Raw genomic sequence first — 25,684 nt, forward strand, 5'->3', positions numbered from 1 at the left:
GTTTTTTTCTTTTACCTTCTGTATCAGGGCTGCTTAATGGAATTGTCTTTGATGATTGAAATGTTCTATATGTGCTGTGTCATAATACAGTAGCCACTAGGCACTCGTGGCTGGAGTACTTAAAAAGGAGCTAATATGACAGAGGAAACCCTGGTGGTGTAGTGGTTAAGAGCTATGGCTGCTAACCAAAAGGTTGGCAGTTGAAATCTGCCAGGTACCCCTTGGAAACTTTATGGGGCAGCTCTACCCTGTCCTATAGGGTTGCTATGAGTCAGAATCAACTTGGTGACAACAGGTTTGGATTTTTTGTTTTGTTTTGTTTTTTACAGTATTAACTTAATTAATTTAAATTTAAAGAACAGCCTACCATAATGGACAGACAGTGCTATATATTATGTAAAAGTTTTGGTGAGAAGGTATTTCAGTCCATTTTACTCCAAGCAACAGCTTGTACCAAACTTGTGTGGGTGGTTTCTCTGATGGTTTATGATCCAAACACAATGCAAACCTCTGTGTCTTCATCATACATTATCCTTGCTGCTATATCTTGGTATCTGGCAGACCTGTTGGCACATACTAGGTTTTTAATAAATAGCTGTTAAATAAATAAATGAATAAGTGGAATGTGCTCTGCCTAACCAAGCCAGGTCTACTCTATACAATGATTTGACCTAGCTCCAAGTTCAGAGCATTTTGCAATGCAAATAACCAACACTGAAAAAATAATTTATATAAATTAAGCATCAATCTGATTTACTTGTTTGGGTAGAAACAATTTTTGGACCAAATATATCATGGCAATAGTGTCTTCTGGCTAGACTTTAGCAATGACATACAAAGAACCTGCAGTCCAAATACGGTCTCCGCATTCCAATTACTTTGCCTCTCTCCCATTTACATAGCACAGAATCCAGCTAACAGCTGTATACAACTTTCCTAGAATGGCGATACAGTCAAATATCTGAAGTCATAAGCACATCTGCCATATGGAGTCAAGATGAATGTAATTTATTCATGTCTGGGTTAATCAGAGTTTAAACTCAATTGATGGACCAGATATGAAGGGCCCTCATTTCATAAATGTGGGCCAAGACAGTCACAGAGCTATTAGCACACACACTTTATGATTTGCTCTGCTTCTCTCTGGAGTAGGGCCTCCAGTGCTCTGCACAATTTGTGTGTGTTCACTGAACATCATGAGACAAATTATCCTTGCTATGCTAATCTGATTTAGGAATAAATCCTTGGCTACATAGGTGGAACCAGCAGCAGGTCCTCCCGCCATAGATACAAATACATATACTCACAGATATGATTTTAAAACACACTTTTATACCAGGCCATGGAGTGGATGGAGAAAGAGATGAGAAGGGACAGAGGAGGATCTGAGAAGATGCAGAGAGTGAGGCTCCAATGGCACTGAGTTCTTCTTTAGTAGACAGAAGTGGGAGAGAACTTCAGCCAGAGGGTCTCAGCAGTTGCAGCAACAGTCAGGCACTTGTCCTACCTGAAGACATGATCATTGCACTCTCTCTTTAAGAAAAAAAAGTAAGAATAGTCTTTGGTCTTATCAAAAGGGGTCAGGCATTTGTTACTGAGCTGCCCAGGCAGTAGTAATCCTTCCACTTTCTAAAATAAGTTGATAAAATGCAATTACACTCTTAGTTTTCAACTTTCTATTTATACCTAAGTTCAAACTGCTGCATCATAATCACACTGAATGAGCAAGATTTATTTTTAAGACACAAATTTCAACTAACTTACTTGAATTTATTCTTCAAATAATTTAGTCCAGTGATCAAAAAAAGAGAATTGTTACAAAGCATTATGTCTTTGGGGAGGCCCAATCCCACAAGAGGATTGCCCCAGGGACCTACAAAAATCACATGGAATTATTATCCTTATAGCTTTTCCAATTTTACCGCTGGCAAGTGGGTAAAGTCAGTCTCCCTAGATACGCCTACTTCTGAAAGTAAAAGCATATTCCAACTTCACTACATTTGAGAAAGGATATGCATATTACATGTATTCGGCATTAGCACATAAGAATAACACACATACACAATCTTAGACATAAGCTAAAATGGTGGAGTAAGGACTTCCAAAAATTTACTCCTTTTTTAAAGCTATGAAAAACTCACAAAAATTATCAGAATAATTTCTCTTCAGAACTCTGGAAATTAGCCAAAGGGTTATAGCAACTGCACAGTGTTGTTAAAGAAAAAAGGCGGAATTTCAGTAAAAACAACCAGATTTGTGGGGTTATAACTTGTCCTAGTCCTATCCCATACCTTCTAACTCAGCAGTAGCCTTAAAAATCACAGGCAACATGCATAGTCTGGAAGGAGAAGAACAGAGCTGGAGCTCTTTCAAAGATGCATTTACAAAGAATTTTCATTGTTTTACCTGTCTATTAAAAGTTGAAGGCCCCACTTGAAAGACTTGTTTTTATTTGGCCTAAATCAGAGCTTGTTCAGTGAAGTCCTTTCACCCTCTCCACTCTCCTCTCTGACATTTGCTTTTCTCTCTGAGGCTCTGCCCTCAAAGTCATTCTTTCCTTTTCTGAAGGGTAGCACATGTTTGCAGATGAGTAGTTCTATCCGTCCGTTTTCTGACTGTAGAATTTTTGAAGTTGGACTGTCCTCTTTCACTTCATCCTGTTTCTGGCAATGTTTCTGCTGATATAACATTCTCATAAACCTTGTCAGTTTCCTGTGTGTATCATGGGAGTACACACCATTAGACAAGAGGGTTTTCCACAGATCCTTCCTGGATAACCCCATCTCTATTCTTAGATTCTGCTAAGAGAGCTGGATCCATGAGTCACACACCTAATCTTTTCAGCAGAAGTTTATCAAGCCAAACCATTGGCTCTCCAAAGCATACTTTCCCAATAATGAATTTCCTAATTTTTGCATCGTTTGCAATCTGGATAGACTGAGAACCTCCCAAATCATCTAGCGCTGGTTACTTTTTGTTTAACAGTTCCTTCTTCAATTTAGATCTTTGCTTTTGCATTTTACTATAAGTAGGAAGAAGCCATGTCACACCTTCATCAGTTTACTTGGAAATCTCCTCAGCTAAATATCTAAGTTCATCACATACAAGCTCTGCTTTCTACCCGCTGTTGTTGTTGTTAGGTGTCATAGAGTCACTTCCTATTTATAGCGACCCTACGTACAAAAGAACAAAACATTGCCTGGTCCTGTACCGCCCTCACAATCATTATGTTTGAGCCTATTGTTGCAACCACTGTGCAAATCCATCTCATTGAGGGCCTTCCTCTTTTTCTGACCCTCTGCTTTACCAAGCATGATGCCCTTCTCCAGGGACTGGTCTCTCCTGATAACATGTTCAAAGTACATGAAACAAAGTCTCCTATCCTCACTTCCAAAGAGGAATCTAGCTGTATTCCTTCTGAGACAGACTTGTTATTTCTTCTGGCAGTTCATGGTATATTCAATATTCTTCACCAACACCATAAGGCAAAGGCATCAATCCTAGGTCTTATTCACTGTCTAGCTTTCCCATGCATATGAGGTGACTGAAAACAGTATGGCTTGAGTCAGATGCCCCATAGTCCTCAATATATGATACCTTTGCTTTTTAACACTTTAAAGAGATCTCTTGCAGCAGATTTGCTCAATGCAATGTGTCAACTCATTTCTTGACTGCTGCCTCCATGGGCATTGATTGTTGAGTGCCTTCCAACCTGAGGGGCTCATCTTCTGAAACTATATCAGATAATGTTCCACTGCTATGCATAAGGTTTTCAATGGCCATTTTTTTTTTTTTTTTTCAGAAGTAGAGTGCCAGGTCCTTCTTTCTAGTCTGTCTTAGTCTGGGAGCTCTGCTGAAACCTGTCCACCAAGGTTGACCCTGTTGGTATTTGAAATACTAGTGGCAAAGCTTCCAGTATCAGAGCATCATGCAAGGCACCACATGAGTAGAACACAATTCAGCTCAAGTTTTTGCCACTTTACAGAAATCATTGCCTTTCCTTCGATTTCCAACAACATATTTCTCCTTCCTTTTGAGACCTCACTAGAAGCATTTTTTTAACATCCATATTTGTACCAACAATCTCTTCAAGGCACTCTAGGCTTTTTCTATCATGTGCCTGAAAATTCTTCTAGCCTTTACCCATTGTCTAAGTCTAAAGCCACTACCAGAATTTAAATATTTATTACAGCAGCAGTCCACTTTCCAGTACTACAATCTGTATGAGATTTCTAGGACTTCCATAACAATTTACCATAAACTGGGCAGCTTAAAAAATCAGAAGCTTATTTTCTCACAATTTTGTAGGTCAGAAGTCCAAAATCGAGGTGTCATCAGAGTTGGTTCCTTCTAGAGGCTCTAAGAGAGAATCTGTGTTATGCCTCACTCCTAGCTCAGGTAGCTGCTGCCAGTTCTTGGTGTTCCTTGGCTTGCAGCTGCATAACCCTATTCATTACATTCATCTTCACATGGCCTTTTCTTATGTGTGTCTTAGTTTCAAATCTCTTTGCCTTTTTCTTATAAGGACATTTATTAATGAATTTAAGGCCCACCCTAAATCCAGGATGATCTCATTTTGAGATTCTTAATCAAATTACATCTATAAAGACCTTTTCCCCAATAAGGTCATATTCACAGGTTCCAGAGTGCACATATCTTTTGAGGAGCCATTACACTCTTAAATTAAAAGGCAGAGATTGGCAGAATGGATTAAAAGCATGATCAAACTATCCTATTTCTGTGCAAATAATGTGTGCCTTTTGTGTTTGTTTCCTGGTTGTGCCCTTCCCCCATGAGGCACCCTCAAAAGAGCTGCCATGCCAAAACTCTTCCAGATGTTGCTGTAAAAAAAAAAAAACCATGTAAACATTGTCCAAAAGAGAGTTGGATTGGCTATCCTAATACCAGACAAAACATATTTCAAGACACAAATTGTTAATAGAGTCAAAGAAGGAGATTTTATGATGATAAAAGGGTCAATACTTCAAGAAGTATAATAATTGTAAACATTTATATACATCTAATATACACATCAGAGCTCTAAGATACACTAAGCATAAACTGACAGAATTGAAGGGATAACAGACAACTCAACAATAAAAGTTGTAGCTTTCAATGCCTGACTTTCAATAATGGATAGAAAAATTATACAGAAGATCATCAAGGAAACAGAAAACTTGTACAGCAGTATAAACCAACTAGACCTAATAGACATCTAGAGAACAACTGGCCTAACAACAGTGAAATACACATTCATCTAATGCAAATGGAACATTCTCTAGGATAGACGATATGTTAGGCCAGAAAACAAGTCACAAAACAGTTAGAAGGACTGAAGTAATATACAGCATATATTCTCCAACCAAAACGGAATGAAGCTAATAAGAGGAAGGAAATTTAGGCAATTCATAATTATGTGTAAATGAAAGAATGTACTCCTCAGTAGCAAATGGGACAAAGAAAAAAATCTCAAGACAAACCAGAAAATACTTGGACATGAATAAAAACAAATACACAACGTACCAAAACTTACAGGATGCGGGTATCCAGTGTTAAGAGGAAAATGTCTAGTGGTAAATGCCTACATTAAAAAAGATGGAAGCTCTCCAACAATAACCTAAACTTATACCCTAACTAGAAGAAGAGCAAAACAAACCCAAAGTAAGCACAGCTGAGGAAATAATAAAGATTTGAGCGGCAATAAATGAAATAGAAATTATAAAAACAATAGAGATAATCAATAAAACCAAAAGATGGTTCTTTGAAAAGATCAACAAAATTGACAACCTTTAGCTTGACTGGCCAAGTCTAGTTAAAGATTTGAAAGGATAAAAGAGAGAAAACTCAAATTACTAAAGGCAGGAATAAAAGAAAGGATATTATTACTAACCTCTCAGAAACAAAAAATTATTACAAGGGAATACTATGAATAAACAAATTAGATATACTAGATATAATTTAAGAAGTCCTAGAAAGATACAAATTACAAAAACTGACTCAAGGAGAAATAGAAGATATGAATAGACCTTTAACAATTAAAGAGATTGTATTAGTGATAACACAATTAAAGAGACTGTATTAGTGATAACAAAAATTTCCTATTAAAAAAAGCCCAAGACCAGATGACTTCATTCATAAGTTCTACCAAATGGTCAAAGAATTAACACCAGCCCTTCACAAACTTTTCCAAAATATAGAAAAGGAGGGAACACTTTCCAATTCCTTTGGGGAGGTCAGTATTACCCTGATATCAAAACCAGACAAAGATATCATAAAAAAAGAAAGGTATAGAAAAATACCCCCTTTTGAATATAGACACAAAAATTCACAACATGATCCTAGCAAACTGTATCCAGGAGCGTATAAAAAGGATTATATACTATGACCACGTGGCATTTATTCCAGGAATGCAAGATTATTTCAACATACAAAAATCAAACAATGTATTATACCATGTTAGCAGAATAAAGGACAGAAATTACACAATCATCTCAACAGATATAAAAAAGCATTTGACAAAAATCCATCATATTTCTTGATAAAAACACCCAACACACTAGAAATAGAAGGGAACTTCCTCAACCTGATAAAGGGCACCTATGAAAAATCCACAACTAACTTCATACTTAATGGTGAAAGACTGAAAACTTTCTCCCTAAGAACACTTGTATTCATCAAAAGGAAAACAGATAAATTGGACTTCACCAAAATTTAAAAAACTTTCATTTTCAAAGGACACTATCAAGAAAATGAAAAGACAGCCCACACAGTGGGAGAAAAGATTTGTAAATTGTATATCTGATAATGGTCTAGTATCTAGAATATACAAAGAACTCTTACAACTCAACAATAAAAATAGAAATAACCTAGTTATAAAGTGGGTGAAGGATTTGAATTGACATTTCTCCAAAGAATATACACAAATGGCCAACAAACACATGAAAAAATGCTCAGCATCATTATTAGGTAAACACAGACTAAAATAAGAATGAGAGGCCACTACGCACATATTAAAATGGCTTAAAAACAGCCAAAAAAACTGCCAATGCTAACTTCAAATTCTAATGGGGAGACAGAGACAACTAAAACTCTTAGGTATTGTGGTGGGAATCTAAAAGGGTACAACCACTTTGGAAATGGTTTGATATTTCTTATAAAGCTAAACATATACTTGCCATATGAGCCAACAGTCAATTCCAATAGAAACGAAAACATATGCCCACTCAAAGACTTGTATAACAATGTTTACACATACTTTATCCATAACACCAAAACTGGAAATGATCCAACACCTCTCACTTACAGATGGATAAAAAACTGTGATACACCTACGCGATGGCACACTACTGAGCAATAAGAAGGAATGGATTACTGATATCGTGCAATGACCTGGATGAATCCCCAAAGGCTCATGCTAAGTGAAAGGAGCCAGACTGTATGATTCCATTTATAAAATATTCTGGAAAAGGAAAACTGTAGGATGAAAGGAAACCCTGGTGGCGTAGTGGTTATTAAGTACTACTGCTGCTAACCAAGGGGCCGGCAGTTTGAATCCACTAGGCGCTCCTTGGGAACTCTGTGGGGCAGTTCTGCTCTGTCCTATAGGGTCGCTATGAGTCGGAATCGACTCAATTGCACTGGGTTCTGGGTAGGATGAAAACAGGTAAATCACTACTAGGGCCTGGGGCTAGAGGTACAGAACTCTTTGGGGTAATGGACGTATTCTGTATACTGAGTGTGGTGATGATCATATGACTATACATTTGTAAAAACTCCAAGAACTATATGCCTAGAAAAGGTGAGTTTTACTACCTGTAAATTGTACCCCCATATATGTGACCTCAAAAAAGAAAAAGAAATGCGCCTCAGGAACTAAATACATACTTGTCCTTATATCCATTCATTAACTATTTTACGATATATCTTTTTTTTTTACCTCCAACAGAAAAGGATGAGGCGGGGGACAGGGGAGTGGTGGGAGCGGGTAATGGCTCTCAGATGCTATAACTGGGGTCTTCTTGAAATCTCATTTTAACAAAAATGAGCCAAAATAAATGACATGCTGGAGACTTGGCAGCACGAAGAAGAGACAAAGCAGACAAAACAAAATAACGTGATTTCACTTGTTGAAAATTATGAAGTAATCTATTTATAATGATTACAGCTGTATAAACATACAGAGTGGGGCGTACAGGGCCCTTATGCAACCTCCATTCTCTGTGCGTCCAGTTTCATCTCTGAGAGTTTGAACCCTGTGGAGTTGGATGAGTACGACAAGCTTGAAAGAACACAGACATTCAGGACAAGACTCAGCCGGCACCAATATGCATGGCTTGGTATGGTCTCAAAGTCGATCCTGACTTCCACTTGAAACTATAACTCAAGACACATTTAAATATGACAAAGCTTGGATTGCTTATTGCTTGTAAACTTTTCTGAACATATTTCTTATCAAGCTTCAGGTTATGATTAAAGAATGAAGTTAGAAAAACATGAACTGATTGGCATTTTAGCATACACTATTTTCCTCAGTTCTCCTCAGACAGTGATATTTATGGGCTGCATTTAATATAAAAATAAACAAATTATCTTTAAATCAATAATCAGCTGTTTCAGTTTACCAGATAACATCTGTTGCTCATATAAGAGAAGGAGTGGACCTAATTTGAGAGGTATACAGGTCCTCCCTTCTCTTCCTTACCCTGCTGGTGCCTTGCCTCTTGCTCCACCTGTTTTAAGGCTGGTCAATATCTGATAGCTGAATTGGGATATAGGGAAGGGATGATGCAAGGAGATGAGAATTGTCTTAGGCAATTTACTAGAGTGAAGAGCTAGAATCCATCACATTCAGACTCTGAATTAATCACCGTCTTTTACTTTAGGTTATATTAACGTCTGTGATATGAAGAAAAAGAAGAGTTTGGGGATAAGTACTATCTATTAGTTGAAGTCAATGTTCATTTAGTATTTCAGATGACTTCAAACTTCCAATAAGCAGATCTCCTGTTTGAACTATAACCCACCCGCGTCATATCTAAGAATCTGCAGCATACTTCTAATAAGGTATCTGAGCACATGTGTGAGTCAGATCTCTTTCTCTCCTTATCAGCTCAAAATAAACATTGATTTTGAAAGAGATTAAAATGTTGCTGACATAAAATTTGGGTTTATGCTATACAGAATCATTCATACTCAGGTCATTTACTTTATTCAATCACTTATGTATGCATTCAACAAATATAAAAGTGGTATGACTTCTGATAGACAGAAGGTAACCATGAAGTCTAGCCCACTCGTTCATTTAACACATATTGGCCGGACATGCTAGGTGTGAGAAATAATAATGAACCAGACAGGAATTCTGAGTCCCTCACGGGACTTAATATTCTAGGGACAAAGAAACAAAAGCAAATAATTATGTAAAAGAGATAATAATGTAGTAATTAAATGAAAGAAATAAGTGATGAAGTAAAATTATAAATATAAAAAGCTGTGGAGGCGTTGAGACGAAAAGACCACCTCTCTTTCCTGCAGTTGTAATGCTTGCAAGGCATCAGTGTAATGTGGCTTTACAGCTCAAAGATAGTTGGAAGACCCCTGAAACTAACTCCTTCGTTTTCACATAAATATTGTTGTTAGCACCATGGAGTCAGTTCCAATTCTCAGCAACATAAAAAAACAGTGTCCAGTCCTGCACCATCCTCACAATGGTTGCTTTATTTGAACCCATTGTTGCAGCTACTGTATAAATCCATCTCATTGAGGGTTGTCTTAGGATGTGTCCTCTAGAGAAGCAAAACCGGTGAAACATATATATATATGGCTTAAGCAGTTGTAGAGGCTGGCAAATCCCAAGTCCGTAGGTCAGGCATCAGGCTGGAGGCTTCTCCTGACTCATGTAGCTGCAGGAGCTGACGAACCCAAGATGCACAGGTCACACTGCAGGCTGCTGGCTCACAGGCTAAAAAGGCCAAGGAGTCCAAGATCAGCAGGTAAAACAGCAGGCTGCTGGCCTTAGTTCCAAGAACCAGAAATCAAATGCCAACCAGCCAAATGCAGGATCCAGAACACAGCAAAACCCAGCAAGCTTTGCAGAAACTCCACATATATATTGGATGCAGACCACACCCCCACGGAAATTCCCTTTCAACGATTGGCTACTCATTGTGGATCTCACCATGGAGATAATTATATCGGATCTCATCATGGAGGTGATTACATCATTATATGACTGCTAAACTATATCACAACTGCCAAACCACTGAGAATCATGGCCAGCCAAGTTGATACACACATCTAAACAATCACGGTCCACCCGTTGTCATTGTGGCATCTGTACACATCTCCTCAAACCATACATAATGTTTGAACAAAGACAATTATAAAGTCATACTTGTGCCTAGCAGGATACAACAAACACACATACAACCAAATATGCACTAGCCCTGTTTACATGTTATATTTTACAAGTGAAGAAAACAAAAATATTTGGTGCAAAAATACAAGGCAGAAATACTCATAACAATTATGGTCATCATTTCTGCAATTGGTCACATGGCCATAACTTGTATTTAGAACTACTTCCTTCCACCACCCATTCCATATTCTGTTTGCCCTTAGCAAGCACTTCAGCTGTTCGTAGTTCTTTGCCTGGTGGGGTAACCCAAACCTTCATTACTGAAGGGTCTGGACCATTAGTAGACATGTCAGAATTGGGTTGCTGTAGTTTTTCATTTTCTATTATCACAGGGCATGGTAGTATTAAGAAACACCCTAAGGGATCTCCTGCATTCCAGACATACTATTCTTTACCTTCATTATGTAATATCAATCCGATTTCCTCTTAGTAATTAGGATCGATCACACCAGCCAGTATGGTAACTCCCTTCTTTGTCTGTTGATCCAGAGGCATAAGAAGCCCAGAGTGGCCAAGTGACATACTTAACTTCCAGTTCAGTGGAATCAGGGATGTGTCTACAGGTGGAAGTATTCTTCCCTTTGGAACAAAGGCCTCCAGACCTGCAGAGCATAGGGTCATGGGAACAGGAAGCAAAAATCTTGAGAGTGAGTCACTAGGAGTATAGCGAGTAGCGTCACTCCCACTTCCACCCCTTGATTCCTAGACTCATGAATCCTGGCTATGGGAGAAACAGCACCAAATATTGGACACTGGTCTAGAGCATATACAGCCTCCTGCAGAACACTGCCCCAACCCTGCAAGGTATTGCCACATAACTGGTACCATTATTGTGTCTTTAGAAGGCCATTCCATTGCTCTATCAAGCCAGCTGCTTCAGGATGATGGGGAACCAGTGAATTCCCTGAGCATGAGCCTATTGCCACACTTCATTTGCTGTGATGTTAGTCCCTTGATCTAAGGTGATGCTGTGTACTATGCTCTGATGGTGGATAAAGCATTCTGTAAGTTCACGGTTGATAGTTTTGGCAAAAGCATTGCATGCATGGAAGGCAAATCTGTATCCAGAGTGTCTATTCCAGTAAGAACAAAATGCTGCCCTTTCCATTATGCAAATGATCCAAGGTAATCAACACACCACCAGGTTGCTCTCTGATCAACTTGAGGAATGGTGCCATATAGGGGACTCAGTGTTGGTCGCTGATCCTGGAAGATTGGGCACTCAGCAGCAGCTGTAGCCAAGTCAGCTTTGTGAGTGGAAGTCAATGTTACTGAGCCCATGCATAACCTCATCCCTGCCTCCATGACAGCTTTGTTCATAAGTCCATTGGGCAATGACGGGAGTGGCTGGGGAAAGAGGATGACTGGTTCCCACAGAATGTGTCATCCTGTACACTTGATAGATAAAATCCTCCGCTGCTGGGGTCACCCTTTGGTAAGCATTCACATGGGACACAAATATCTTCACTTATGTTGCCCATTCAGAGAGGTCTATCACATACCTCTTCGCCATACCTCCTTGACTCCAATTTCCCAATCATGTTCCTTCAAAGTCCCCTACAATCCAGCCAAACCATTGGCTACAGCCCATGAATCAGTATACAATTGCACATCTGGTCATTTCTCCTTCGAATCATAGTGAACAACCAGGTGCACTGCTCAACATTCTGCCTATTGTGAAGATTTCCCTTTACCACTGTCTTTCAGGGTAGTCCCAGAAATGGACTGTGGTGTGGCTGCTGTCTACTTTTGAGTGGTGCCTGCATATTGTGCAGAACCATCTACAACCAGGCACAAGTTTTCTCTTCTTCAGTCCATCGATCATAAGAAACTTTCCGTGAGGCCAGACTGGGAGATGGAAGGTAATATGACAGGAGTGGAGACCATGGGCATTTGGCCCACTTCCTCAAGCAAATTACTGTGCCTTGAGGTCCTACTCAGCCCTGATCTTCTTTACACCACTTCCATTTAATGATGGAGTGCTACTGTGCACATTCAATTTTATGACTCTGTGGATCAGACAACACCCAGTTCATGATGGGCAGCTCAGGCCACATGGTGACTTGGTGGTCCATGGTTAAGCATTCAGTCTCCACTAGGGGCCAGTAAGAAGCCAAAAGCTGTTTCACAAAAGGAGAGTAGTTATCTACAGGGGATGGCAGGGCTTTGCACCAAAATCCTAAGAATTTGCCCTGTGATTCAAAAATAGGGGCTTGCAAAAACTTCAAACAGCATCTCTATCTGCCACTGACACTTCAGACACCACTGGGTCAGCTGGATTATATGGTACAAGTGGCAGAGCCACTTGCATGGTAGCCTGAACCTGTTCTGGAACCTTTTCTTTTTCTGGACCCCATTCAAAACTAGTAGTTTTTGAGTCATTTTATCAAGTGACTCAATAGGCCAGATAGCACGCCCAAATGAAGGATATGTTGCCTGCAAAATCCAAAGAGGACCACTAGGTGTTGTGCTTCCTTTTTAGTTGTGGGATGGGCCAGATGCAATAACTTCTCCTTCACTTTAGGAGGAATATCTCAACATGCCCACACCACTGGACCCTAGATATTTCACTGAGGTGGAAGGCGACTGAATTTTTGTTGGATTAATTTCCCACCTCTAGCATGCAAATGTTTTACCAATAAGTCCAGAGTTATTGACTCTTCTTTCCTAGGTCCAAAGCAACATAATATTATCAGTGTAACATACCAGTGTGACGTCATGGAAGGGAAAGTCAATCGAGGTCCCTGTGGACTAAATTATGACATAGGGCTGGAGAGTTGATATACCTCTGAGGTAGGACACTGAAGGTGTATTTCCGACCTTGCCAGCTGAAGGCAAACCACCTCTAGTTGTCTTCAAAACAGGTATGGAGAAAAAGTCATTAGTCAGATCAACAGCTACATACCAGGTACCTGGAGATGATGTATTTATTTGCTCAAGCAGTGAAGCCACATCTGGAACAGAAGCTGCAATTGGAGTCACCACCTGGTTAAGTTTCCAATAATCCACTGTCATTCTCCAAGTTCCATTGGTTTTCTTGCACAGGGCAGGTAGGTGAGTTGAATGGGGATCTGTAGGGAATCACCACCCCTTTGTCCTTCAAGTGCTTAATGGTGGCAGTAATTTCTGCAATATCTCCACGACTGTGGTATTGCTTTTGATTCACCATTCTCCTAGGTAAGGGCAGTTCTAAAGGCTTCCATTTGGCTTTTTCAATGTGGGGGCTTTGTGAGTTGCTGAATATATATCTACTCCAATTATACATTCTAGGACTGGGGAAATCACTAGGGTTCCCCCATGATTGGTTCAAGGGCCAATCACTGGACTTACTGTGAGAAGGGCATGGCTTAAAACTCCATTAATAACCTGACTTCCATATACTCCCACTCTGACTGGTGGGCCACCGTGACATTTTGGGACTCCTGGAATTAGTGTCAGTTCAGAACCAGTATCAAGTAATCCCTGAAAACCTGATTATCTCCCTTTCGCCAATGAACAGTCACTCTCTTAAAAGGCTGTAGACCCGCTTGGGGAAGGCTGGGAGAAAGATTAAGAGTATAAGTTTTTGCCAGTGTATTGGAGTCCTTTCTCAAGGGAACGCAGCCTCCCCTTTATTCAGGGAGTTGTGGGTCTGCAGTACAATTAATTACTTTTGTGTGTGGCCTTTCTAGCCATGGTCTTATAACTTCCACCCAGGTGATTGTGTGACGGAGTAATTGAGGCCTAGGAGGGGATTGGTCATTTTTGCCTTAAAAGAGAGACAATTCCAGAACAGAGAGGAGGAACCCACCATCATCAAGGAAGGAGAGACCCGGCAGCAGGAGGCGGCATGGTGGGCTTCCCAGCCCACAGAGAGAGAAAGCTGAGTGCCTTTGGGCAGAGACTGAGGGCCAGGAGGACTCTATGCCTGACCCACAAATTTGGGACTTGCCAGCCTGCACAACTCCATGAGCCATTTCCTTTATATGGTTCATGAGTTCTGTGAGATGCTGTAGCAAATTAGGGAACCCAAAGACAGGAGGGAGAGTGCTGAGGCTAGGAGGAGTAGCTGATGTTAGAGATGAAGGAGTGGCACTGAAGCTTGGAAAAGTTAGACATTTGGGACATCTTTAAGCTCTGCTTCATAGGAACCAGCTCTGTGCTTATCCTTATGAAAGAAATTATTCATTTAGGGTCTGTAAACTCACTTAAGTCTGGGAATTGATTGAGGGGCCATGATTCTCTATGGTGGCGATTTGAATTTGACTGCTGATCACTTGACCTAGAATCCTTCTGCCTGTACAGACGAAGTAAATATTTAGTATGTTTCCTATCTATTTCACTCCTAGGGCAACACAACTAAGTAGCCAACATCATTTAAGTCCATACGAGTCAGACTATTCTGATTATTGCTTTGACTCCACTGTCCATTACGGTAACCACATTCACCTCGTCTTTGTCGATTGAGCATCATCACTTAGCACCTATCACCACAGAGTCCAATCAGCCCTATTGTAGTTAAAAAAAAGTCTTAAATGAGTTGGGGCAGTTTCCACTCTCAAAACTGACTTGCATAAAATAGGATTCACAGCGGTCTTCAAGGGTGCTGGGGCTTCCTTCACAAATTTGGTTCTCACCGTTGTGGTAAAAAAGTGTTTCCTCTGGGCACTCCGTGGGTGGGTTCCTGGTTCTAACTTGATAAGTCCTCTCTAGCATGCCAATTTCCCTAAGCCTTTGGATACCTTCTTTTAGAGTATACCAAGGCAGGCTTAGTACTTCAACTTAATTTAGTGTAGGCCACTGTGTTATCCATGCTTCAATGACTCAACTGTTGTGGATTCAATTGTGCCCCCCAAAATGTGTATAAACTTGGCTAGTCCACGATTCCCAGTATTGTGTGATCATCCACCATTTTGTCATCTGATGTGATTTTCCTATGTGTGGTAAAATTCTACCTCTATGGTGTTAATAAATTGAGATTAGTGGCAATTATGTTAATGAGGCAGGACTCAATCTACAAGATTAGGTTATGTCTTAAGTCAACCTCTTTTGAGATATAAAAGAGAGAAGCAAGCAGAGAGATATGAGGACTTCATACATCTAAGAAAGCAGTGCCGGCAGCAGGGTGCACCTTTGGACCCAAGATTGCTGCACTAAGTTGCTCCTAGACCAGGGGAAGATTGATAACAAGGACCTTCAACCAGAAACGACAGAGAGAGAAAGTCTTCCTCTAGAGCTGGCACCCTGAATTTGGACTTCTATCCTTCTAAACTGTTAGACAATAAATTTGTACTTGTTAAAGCCATTCGCTTATGTTATTTCTGTTATAGCAGCACTAGATAACTAAGACACCAACCAAATAAACTGTTAGATCCTTCCCTGACCTCTCAAGCTGAAACATCAAAGGAAGTATCTTTGTTTGTTGTTGTTAGGTGCCATCAAGTCAGTTCTGACTCACAGGGACCCTATGTACAACAGAATGAAACACTGCCGAGTCCTGAGCCAGCCTCACAATCCTTATGCTTGAGACCATTGTTGCAGCCACTATGTTGATCCATCTCTTTAAGAGTCTTCCTCTGTTTCGCTGACCCTCTGCTTTACCAAACATGATGTCCTTCTCCAGGGACTCATCCCTCCTGCTAACATGTCCAGAGTATATGAGAGTAGTCTCACCACCCTTGCTTCTAAGGAGCATTCTGGTTGTACTTCTTCCAAGACAGGTTTGTTCATTCTTTTGGCAGTCAATGGTATACTCAATATTCTTCACCAACACAATTCAAAGGTGTCAATTCCTCTTCGGGTTTTTATTCATTGTCCAGTTTTTGCATGCATATGAGGCAATTGAAAACACCACAGCTTGGTCAGGTGCACTTTCATCTTCAAGTTGACATCTTTCCTTTTTAAAAAACCCTTTAAAGAGGTCATTTGCAGCAGATTTTACCAATGAAATACGCTCTTTGATTTTTTGACTGCTGTTTTCATGGGTGTTGATTGTGGATCCATGTAAAATGAAATCCTTGACAACTTCGATCTTTTCTCCATTTATCTTGGTGTTGCTCACTGGTCCAGTTGTGAGGATTTTTGTTTTCTTTATGTTGAGGCATAATCCATACTGAAAGCTGTAGTCTTTGATCATCATCAGTAAGTGCTTCAAGTCCTTTTCACTTTCAGCAAGCAAGGTTGTATCATCTGCATATCATGGGTTGTTAATGAGTCTTCCTCCAATCCTGATGTCCCATTCTTCTTCACATAGTCCAGCATCTTTTTGGATTATTTGCTCAGCAAACAGATTGAATAAATACGATGAAAGGATACCTCCCTGACACACAGCTTTCATTTCTTATTTGGGTTATTTGCTTTCTCTATTGTTTTTCTTTTGTAAGTTTGTCCAACGGTTTGTCAATTTTGTTGATTTTTTCAAAGAATCAACTTTTGATCTTGATTCTTTCTACTGTTCTTCTGTCCTCTATTTCAATTATGTCTGCTCTAGCCTTTAATGTTTCCTTTCCTCTAATGGCTTTGGGCTTCTTTTGCTGTTCTCTGTTATTTGTAGGGCTAAGGTTTTGATTTTGATCCATTCTTCTTTTTTGATGTTTGTGTTTATTTCTATAAATTGACCTCTGAGCATTGCCTTTGCTGTGTCTCAAAAGTTTTGGTCTATGTGTTTTCATTCCTATTTGATTCTAGGATTTTTTTTTCAGCCCTTGATTTCTTCCATTGCCTAGTTATTTTTAAGCAAGCTATTACTCAGTTTCCACTTATTTGATATTTTTTCCTTGATCTTCCTGTTACTGATTTCTATTTTTTGGTATTGTGATCAGAGAGAGTGCTTTGTATTGTTTCGATGTTTTGGATTTTATCAAGGGTTGCTTTGTGGCCTAAAATGTGGTCTTTCCTGGAGAATGATCCATGTGGGTTGGAAAAGAATGTATTCTTTGCTGCTGTTGGGTAGAGCATTCCATAGGTGTCTATGAGGTCATGCTGGTTGACTTTGGCCTTTCAATCTTCTGAATCTTCATTGTGTTTTTTTCTAGATGTTCTGTCTGTTACTGAGACTGGTGTGTTGAAATCGCCTACTATTATTATGAAATTGTCTATTTCTCTTGTCAGTGCTGTTAGAATTTGTTTTATGCATTTTGGAGTCCTGTTGTTGGATGCAAAGATATTGCTTAAGGTTATGTCTTCTTAGTGGATTGGCCCTTTAATCATTATAATACTTTTTCTTGTTTTTATGGTTGATTTTGCCTGTTTTATCTGACATTAGTATTGCCACTTCTGTCCTTTTCTGATTAATGTTTGCTTGATACATTTTTCCAGCCTAGATTTTTAATGTATTTATGTCTTTGTGTTTCAGGTATGTCTCTTGTAGACAGCATATTGATAGGTCTTCTTTTTTTTTTTTTTTTAAGTCCATTCTGTGCTCCTGTATCTTTATGGGTGCATTTAAGCCATTCAGAAATCCTGGTGATGATGCTTTCTTTGTTTCTCTTACTTTCCTGTGCTGAGTTCCTTTTGTTTGTGGATTTTCTTTTCTTCCATTATGACAGGTTTTGTGTTTACTGAGTCTTTGTGTTTTTCTTCTTTTTAATTCTGATGTGTAGGTTTGTTAACTTTCTTTGTGGTTACCTTGAAAGTTACCGTTATTTTCCTAAGTTTCAACCAGTCTTTTATTACTAGATACTACCTTGACTTCTCCATTTGTAAGTTCTATACCTACACCATTTATTCCTCCTTTTATTTTTTGACATTATCATCATTTACAGACTGATATTTCCCTTCTTCTAAGTCTTTTAGCTGTGTTTTATTATTGAGAGTTCTTTACCTAGGTTGGAATCTGGCTGATGCTGTCCTGTATCCCAGACTCTGGTTGGTGTCTAATGTTGGTTCTCTAACTAAAGGATTCCCTTTAATATCTCCTGTAACTTTGCTTTGTTTTTTTACAAATTCCATTAATTTCTGTTTATCTGAAAAAGTTCTAATTTTGCCATTATATTTGAGAGGGAGTTTTAATAAATATGTTATTCTTGCTTGGCAGTTTTTTTTCATTCAAGCTTTCATATAGTCACCCTAGTGCCTTCTTGCTGCAGAGTTCCTGTCAAGTAATCAGAGTTTAGTCTTATTGTTTCCCCTTTGTAAGTGACTTTTCATTTGTCTCGAGCTGCTGTCAGAGTTTTTTCTTTGTCTTTGGTTTTGACAAGTGTGATTATGGTATGTCTGTGTGGCATAGTGGTTAAGAGCTCGGCTACTAACCAAAAAGATCAGCAGTTCGAATGCACCAGCTGCTCCTTAGAAACCCAATGGGGGCAGTACTACTTTGGCCTATAGGGTTGTTATGAGTCAGAATTGACTCAATAGCAATGGGTTTGCATAACTTTGGGTCTATCCTATATGGAGTTCATTGAGCTTCTTAGATGGTCAGTTTTTCATCTTTTATGATATTTGGGAAGTTTTCTGCCAAGAAATCAAACAATTTTCTCTCTGTTTCCCATTTTCTCCCCATGGTCTGGAGCTCTGATCACATGCAAATTTTTGCTCTTGATTGTATCCTACATAATTCTTAGGTTTTTTTTTTTTTTTTTTTTTCTACATTATTTTCTGATTTTTCCTCAAATAAATTGTCCTTGATGGATTTGTCTTCAGTCTCACTGATTCTGTCTTCAATTGTTTCCAATTTGCTCCTAAAACCTTCTATCAAGCTGTCCATTTCTGAAATTTTGTTGTTTATCATTTGGATTTCTAGTTGCTGTTTTAATGTTTTGTTATTATATTATTTTCCTGAATTGTTCTATTTCTTTGTCTATGGTTTCCTTGATTTTGGCTATGATTTTGTTGGTTTTGTCTGTGTTTTCCATGACTTTTTCTATTTTTTTCCTGTGTTTTCTTTGATCTCTTTTCTAAGCTCTTGGACAGCCCTAAATATTAGCCTTTTGAATTCCAGTTCAGGTAGTTCCATTGCCTTTTCTTCTACTGGAAGGTCATCTGATTCTTTATTTTGGTCATGTGCTGAAGCCTTCTTATCCTTTTTTTAAATAAGCTTTTATATGCTCTTCTGTATCTGGGACATTAAGATACTATTTTCTTTGCTTATTGATTGTATGTTTCTTTGTTTCATCCTGCTTTTTTTTTTTATTTTGATATGTCAGGGTGAGTAGGCCAGGTGTGATTTGTTGCTTGTTTGTCTGTGGGCACAATAGCTCTCACCACCTTGTCTGGGTGGACAGACCAGCAGCAGGTATGGCAAGCCTGCTTTGCAGAACACTGGTTTGGTTAGGTGGCTGAGGGATGGCTGGGTGGGCACTGTCTGCCCCTGATTTTGGTCCAATGGTATGGGACCTTTCACAGCCCCTTGCCAGATAGGTAGGGGTGTTATACAGGGAGTGGTCTGGGTTCACATCCCCCTGTTCAGCAGCTGGTTGAATGGAGAGAGAGAAGGGCTGCACAGGTCCATTCCAGCAGTGGGCCTGAGCGTCAGGGACACTGCAGCTGCAGTGGCATGGCAGGGCCAGTGGGAATGAGGTGGTGGTGTATGTGGCTAGGTGAGGGGGGAAGAAAAGAGAGATTAAAAAGTGTAGTTGGAGGGTAGGGATGGGACAGATCTGAAGGCTGGCAGGAAGGAGGGGAAGGTGGCATACAGGGCTAGGTGGGAGGTAGAAAGAAAAGGAAGAAAACAAAAGAAAAAATAATAAAATAAGTAGTGTTTCAGAGGAGGCCAGCGGGGTGGACCCAGGATAGCAGCAGGCCAGTGCTCTAGTGGCATTCTATCCATGGTGGCACACTGGGGGCTGAAGGGAAAAGGGGGCGAGGTGTCCTATGGGGCTAGGTGGGAAGAAGAAAGAAATGAAAAGAAATGGTGACACAGCAAGGGCTGGTGGGAAGTGGAGAAAAGTGGTGTATGGGGCTAGGTGGGAGGGAAAAAGAAACAGAAGAAAAAAAAATAATAGGAAAAGAATAAGACAGAAAGAAAATTAAAAAAAAAAAATTGCAGTGTGGTTGAAACTGGCCAGTGTGGGTAGGGTGGGCCCAGGGGGCAGTGGGAAGGGAAGGGAGGTGATGTGCTGGGCTAGGAGGGAGGAAGAAAGAAAACAAAAAAAGGACAAAAAAAATGACTGTATGGTAGGAGCCGTGGGTAAGGATGGGGCAGACCTGGGGCAATGGTGGGCCTGTGAACTGGTGGCTCTCTACAGCCATGGAGGCATGACAAGGTCTGGCTGCAAGGGGGAAGGTGGCATACAGGGCTAGGTGAGAGGGAGAAAGAAAAGGAAGAAAAAGGAAAAATTAAATAAGTAAACTGCACATTGGGGGTCAGTGATTTGTTGACTGCTGCTTTCATGGGCGTTGACTGTGGATCCAAGTAAAATGAAATCTTTGACAACTTCAATATTTTCTCTGTTTAGCATGTTCCTTATTGGTCCAGTGTAAGGATTTTTGTTTTCTTTATGTTGAGGTGTAATCCATAGCAGGCTCCAATTAAAAATTCATCCTAGTCCAGGCCACATGAAAGGTTTAGGCGGGCATGTATGCCCCAGAGCAGAAATAAGAGTTGTCAAGATTCCAAGCTATGGATCACAGTGACTCCCCACTTTTCTCCATGCTACCTTTCCCCACAGACAAAGCTCCTTCAAATCTTTCTGCACATTCTGAGAGAATTGTTTTCGAAGTCAGGCTCACTGTTGCTCTGGCAAAGTCTTCAGGGTAGGGGCTTTAAACTTGTATAACACCTCCATTCTATAACTCTCCAGATAGCCTCTTGTGGCCTGATGAAACAATAACTGCATATGTTTACATTGGTATAGTACCTTATAAGATGCAAAGCATTTTCGTGGACAATATTGCATTTGATTCTGGCAGTACTGCTGGGACGATATTATTATTTCCACATCGTAAAAAAGAAAACAGGCTTTTGAAGGCTACGTAATCTGTCCAAGTTTTATATAACTGGTTTTAAGTGGCAGAGCTGTAGATTAATGCCAGGTAAGTTGACCAAATGTCCCAGTTTGCCCAGGAATAAGGTGTTTCTCAGGAAGTCAGACTTTCAGTGCTAAAACCAGGATACTCCCGGGCAAATCAGGTCAATTGGTCACCCTAATACCAGGTCTGTTTTAATTTAATGTCTTGTATGTTTGCCACCAAATGACAGCTAGAGCAGGACTCTGGGGTTTGCTCCTTCTCAGAGTCCTAAGGCAAGCCATTCTCACTGACCTGCATCCTAGAGATCTGTAATGAGTCACTACCCACTGTCACCCTACCAGCCTTAGGGCAGCTGTCTGCTATAGTGCCACATGGTTGGATGGCCACACTTTGAAATTCAAACCTGAGAAGAGGATAATAAATTCTTTAAAACAGCAGAGCAGATTCCAAGCCCTCCTGTACCACCCACTCCTCAGCAACTTCTAGCCTCTTCTTTGCCTAATGGGAGCACTGGTTGGAGAAGAGGCAAGGAATTATTTTATAAGTTTTGTACACATCTCATCAGGGTATTTGGCAATGCAATGCTCACGTTAGGTTAATCACTGGCGTAGGTGTCTCAGGAATGACAACGAGCAATTTTATGAAAACCTTATAGTTGGTAACATAACTCCCACAGCACGGCAGGGAGGGGAGAAAGTAAAGTCGAACAGCTCTTTACTGGCACTTTAGCTTGAGGGAAATGCAGCCTCGGCAAATATCTAGTTGCAAGGAAGACAAGCAAGGTCATTTTGCAATAATTTCACTGGAATTATGCAAAGGAGATAGAATAAAACCTGGAAAGGGCATTCCAGAAAAAAATCATTTTATTGGTTTTTATAGCTTTTAAGTTGTATATGACCTTTGAAATATTCAAGAAAAAAAAAAAAGCATGGTTCTCTTAATAATAGTAACTAACATACGTTGAGTGCTTATAATATGCCAGGCACTCCTTCAGTATTTTACTGTATTGATTACTTGCAATAACTGTTAAATCCTCTCAATAATCATATGTTGAAGGTTCTTTAATTATCATTCCCATTTTCCAATTAAGGAATCTATGGTGGTGCGGTGGTTAAGAGCTTGGCTTTTAACCAAAAGGCTGACCATTCAAATCCACCAGCCAGCCCTTGGAAACCCTATGGGGCAGTTCCACTCTGTCCTATAGGGTCACTATGAGTCAAAATTGACTTGACGGCAGCAGGATTTTTTTTTTTTTTTAACAATCCAGTACCCATTTGTCATTTTGTCATACTGTGGTGTCTCGTATGTTACTTTGATGCTGGAAGCTATGCCACTGGTATTTCAAATACCAGCAGTGTCACCCATGGTAGACAGGTTTCACTGAGCTTCCAGACTAAGACAAGGTAAGAAGAAAGGACTGATGATTTACTTCTGAAAATTAGCCAGTGAAAACCCTATGGATCGGTACAGAATATTGACCTATGAAGTGCTGGAACATGAGTCCCCTGTGTTGGAAGGCACTACAAAATGATTACAGCAATGAACTCAAACATGCAAATGACGATGAAGATGGTGCACGACTGAGTAATGTTTCCTTCTGTTGTACATAGGGTCACCATGAGTTGGAGCTAACTCAGCAGCAACTAAAAACAACCACCTTTATCAACAATGTCTGCAGCCCAAACCCTCTATGTGTCCTTCACTGCAAAGTTTATTTTCATGCTTGGCCTATAAGAAAAGAGGGTAGGATCCCTCCACTGGCCCACAGACACATGCTGTGTGTCTAGCAGAGTGCCCTGGCCCTGGCACACCTTTCCTTTCTCTGGGAACAATAAAAGAAAAATGGTTCTGGGCCTTCTCCTCTCTTGGCAACCCTGATTTCATAAATTTCTTTTTTCCAGTAAAACAAATCCCTTAATCTAGACGATGCAACATTAAGGAATTCATCCTGAGGTCTCAGCAAAATGGGTAGCAAACACAAAGGGCTCCACTGGGGGATGGCTGGTCTGGGATTGCCTCATACATACAAAACAGAATGTATACTTAGAAAAATCACAAGTAAAACTAAAAGGCAAGTAATTTAGGAAATTATTTACAAACCTGAGAAAAAGGAAGTGTGTGCTTAACATACTAAGAATGCTTACGTAGCAATAAAGCAAGCATATGTAGGAAAATGAGCAAAAGATATAAATAATACAGAAAGTAAAGTTTATCTTTTATATTCTAATTCTATTTTATTTTTCCAATTCCATGACCTCAGTATTACTTAAAAACCTTATCATCTCTCATTGATATCTCAAGTCTAGTCTTTCCCCACTCAAGTTAATCTTACATCCCACAAGGTTAATTGTCTAATAGCAAAACTCAGAGTGCCTACTAAAAAGCCATCAGTGACTAAGAGCTCCCCAAAACAACCAAATTGACAATGAACATGGTTTTATCCTAGAAAATAGATTAAAGAAAAAATGTCTTCTTGCCTCTTACAGAAGGCAACCACTAGAGCAAGTAATTTATTCATTCATCAAATTTTTTTTAAGCCTCCATTGACTACAGTTATTGCACTAGGTGCTGGGTGCTCGAAGATGAATAAGATAGTTTTTGCCCCTAAGGATCTCACAGTCCAGGGAACAAACATAGAAAACAACGTTAGCAGTTGTTGCTGTTGTTAGGTGCCATCCAGTCAGTTCCAACTTATAGAAACCCTGTGTACAACAGAACAAAACACTGTGTACCTGTGCGTCGTCCTCACAATCATTATATTTGATCCTATTGTTACAGCCACTGTGTCAATCCATTTCATCAAGGGCCTTCCTCTTTTTTGCTGATCCTCTACTTTACCAAGTATGATGTCCTTCTCCAGGAATGGTCCCTCCTGATAGCATGTCCAAAGTACATTAGATGAAGTCTCACTATCCTTGCTTTCAATGAGCATTCTGGTTGTATTCCTTCCAAGACAGGCTTGTTTGTTCTTCTAGCAGTCCACAGTATATTCAGTATTCTTCACCAACATCATAATTCAAAGGCATCAGTTCTTCTAGGTCTTCCTTATTGCTTTCCCATGTATATGATGCCTTTGAAAATATCATGGCTTGGGTCAGGCGCACCTTAGTCCTCAAAATGACATCTTTATTTTTAACACTATGAAGAGGTCTTTTGCAGCAGATTTGCCCAACGCAATGCATTTTTTGATTTTTTGACTGCTGCATCCATGGGCATTGATTGTGGATACAAGTAAAATGAAATCCTTGGCAACTTCAATCTTTTTTCCATTTATCATGATGTTGCTTTTTGGTCCAGTTGTGAGGATTTTTGTTTTCTTTATGTTGAGGTGTAATCCACACTGAAGGCTGTAGTCTTTGATCTTCATTAGTCAGTACTTCGAGTTCTCTTTGCTTTCAGCAAGCAAGGTTGTGTCATCTGCATATTGCAGGCTGTTAATGAGTCTTCCACCAATCCTGATGCCACATTCTTCTTCATATAATCCAGCTTCTCAGACCGTCTGCTCAGCATACAGATTGAATAAGTATGATGAAAGGATGCAACCCTGACACACATCTTTCTTGATTTTAAACCATGCAGTATCCTTTGCTCTGTTCGAACCACTGCATTGGTCTAAGTACAGGTTCCACGTGAACACAATTAAGCATTCCGGAATTCCCATTCTTCACAATTGTATCCATAATTTGTTATGATTCACACAGTCAAATGCCTTTGCATTTTTTTTTTTAAACATCTTTATGGTATTCTTTGCTTTCAGCCAAGACCATCTGACATCAGCACTGATATCCCTGGTTTGACGTCCTCTTCTAAACCTGGCTTGAACTTCTGGTGGCTCTCTGTTGATGTACTGCTGCAACCATATTTGAATTATCTTCAGCAAAATTTTACTTGCATGTAATATTAATGATAAACAAAAAAAACCAAACCCATTGCCATCATTAATTTCCATATTCTGTTGGATCAGCTCTCTTTGGAATGGGCATAAATATGGATATCTTCCAGTCAGTTGGCCAGGTAGCTGTCTTCCAAATTTCTTGGCACAGATTAGTGAGGATCCCCAGTGCTGCATCCCTTTGTTGAAATATCTCAATTGTATTGATACAGTTCTTGCCCCTAAGGATCTCACAGTCCAGAGAAGACAAGCATAGAAAACAATATTAGCAGTACAATGAGCTTAATACAATGTTGACCCTATTTACAGAGTGATACAAACACAAAGAGATACGCTTGACCCATCTAAGTCTTCCTGGAGGAGGACACACCCAAGCTAAATCATTTATAACCTGGTAAAAGCTGAGTAGAAACTACTCAGAGAAAGAGTGACAGAGTACAGCTGGTAGAACTGACAGCAAAAACCAAGGCAGGGAGGCAAGTAATATT

At 39.8% G+C, this 25,684-nt stretch overlaps 1 long non-coding RNA gene across 10 annotated transcripts in view; it reads right to left on the reverse strand.

The window, feature by feature from the left end:
• The window catches only part of LOC111751110 (uncharacterized), a 187,722-nt gene that overhangs the window by 50,497 nt on the left and 111,541 nt on the right, over positions 1-25,684 (reverse strand). For 5 of the 10 annotated variants that reach the window (XR_010319211.1, XR_010319212.1, XR_010319215.1 and 2 more), the window contains 2 exons: positions 13,323-13,488; positions 9,848-11,019 (listed from right to left, as the gene is read on the reverse strand). The exons of 1 other annotated variant lie outside the window; for it this stretch is intronic. This is a non-coding gene — a long non-coding RNA (uncharacterized LOC111751110). Of the gene's footprint in view, positions 1-9,847; positions 11,020-13,322; positions 13,489-17,759; positions 25,426-25,684 lie in introns of those variants that run through there. 4 more of the 10 variants (XR_002786163.2, XR_010319210.1, XR_010319214.1 and 1 more) reach the window with 4 other exon arrangements.

The sequence above is a fragment of the Loxodonta africana genome, chromosome 24, assembly GCF_030014295.1.
Source record: "Loxodonta africana isolate mLoxAfr1 chromosome 24, mLoxAfr1.hap2, whole genome shotgun sequence".
Lineage (NCBI taxonomy): Eukaryota > Metazoa > Chordata > Mammalia > Proboscidea > Elephantidae > Loxodonta > Loxodonta africana.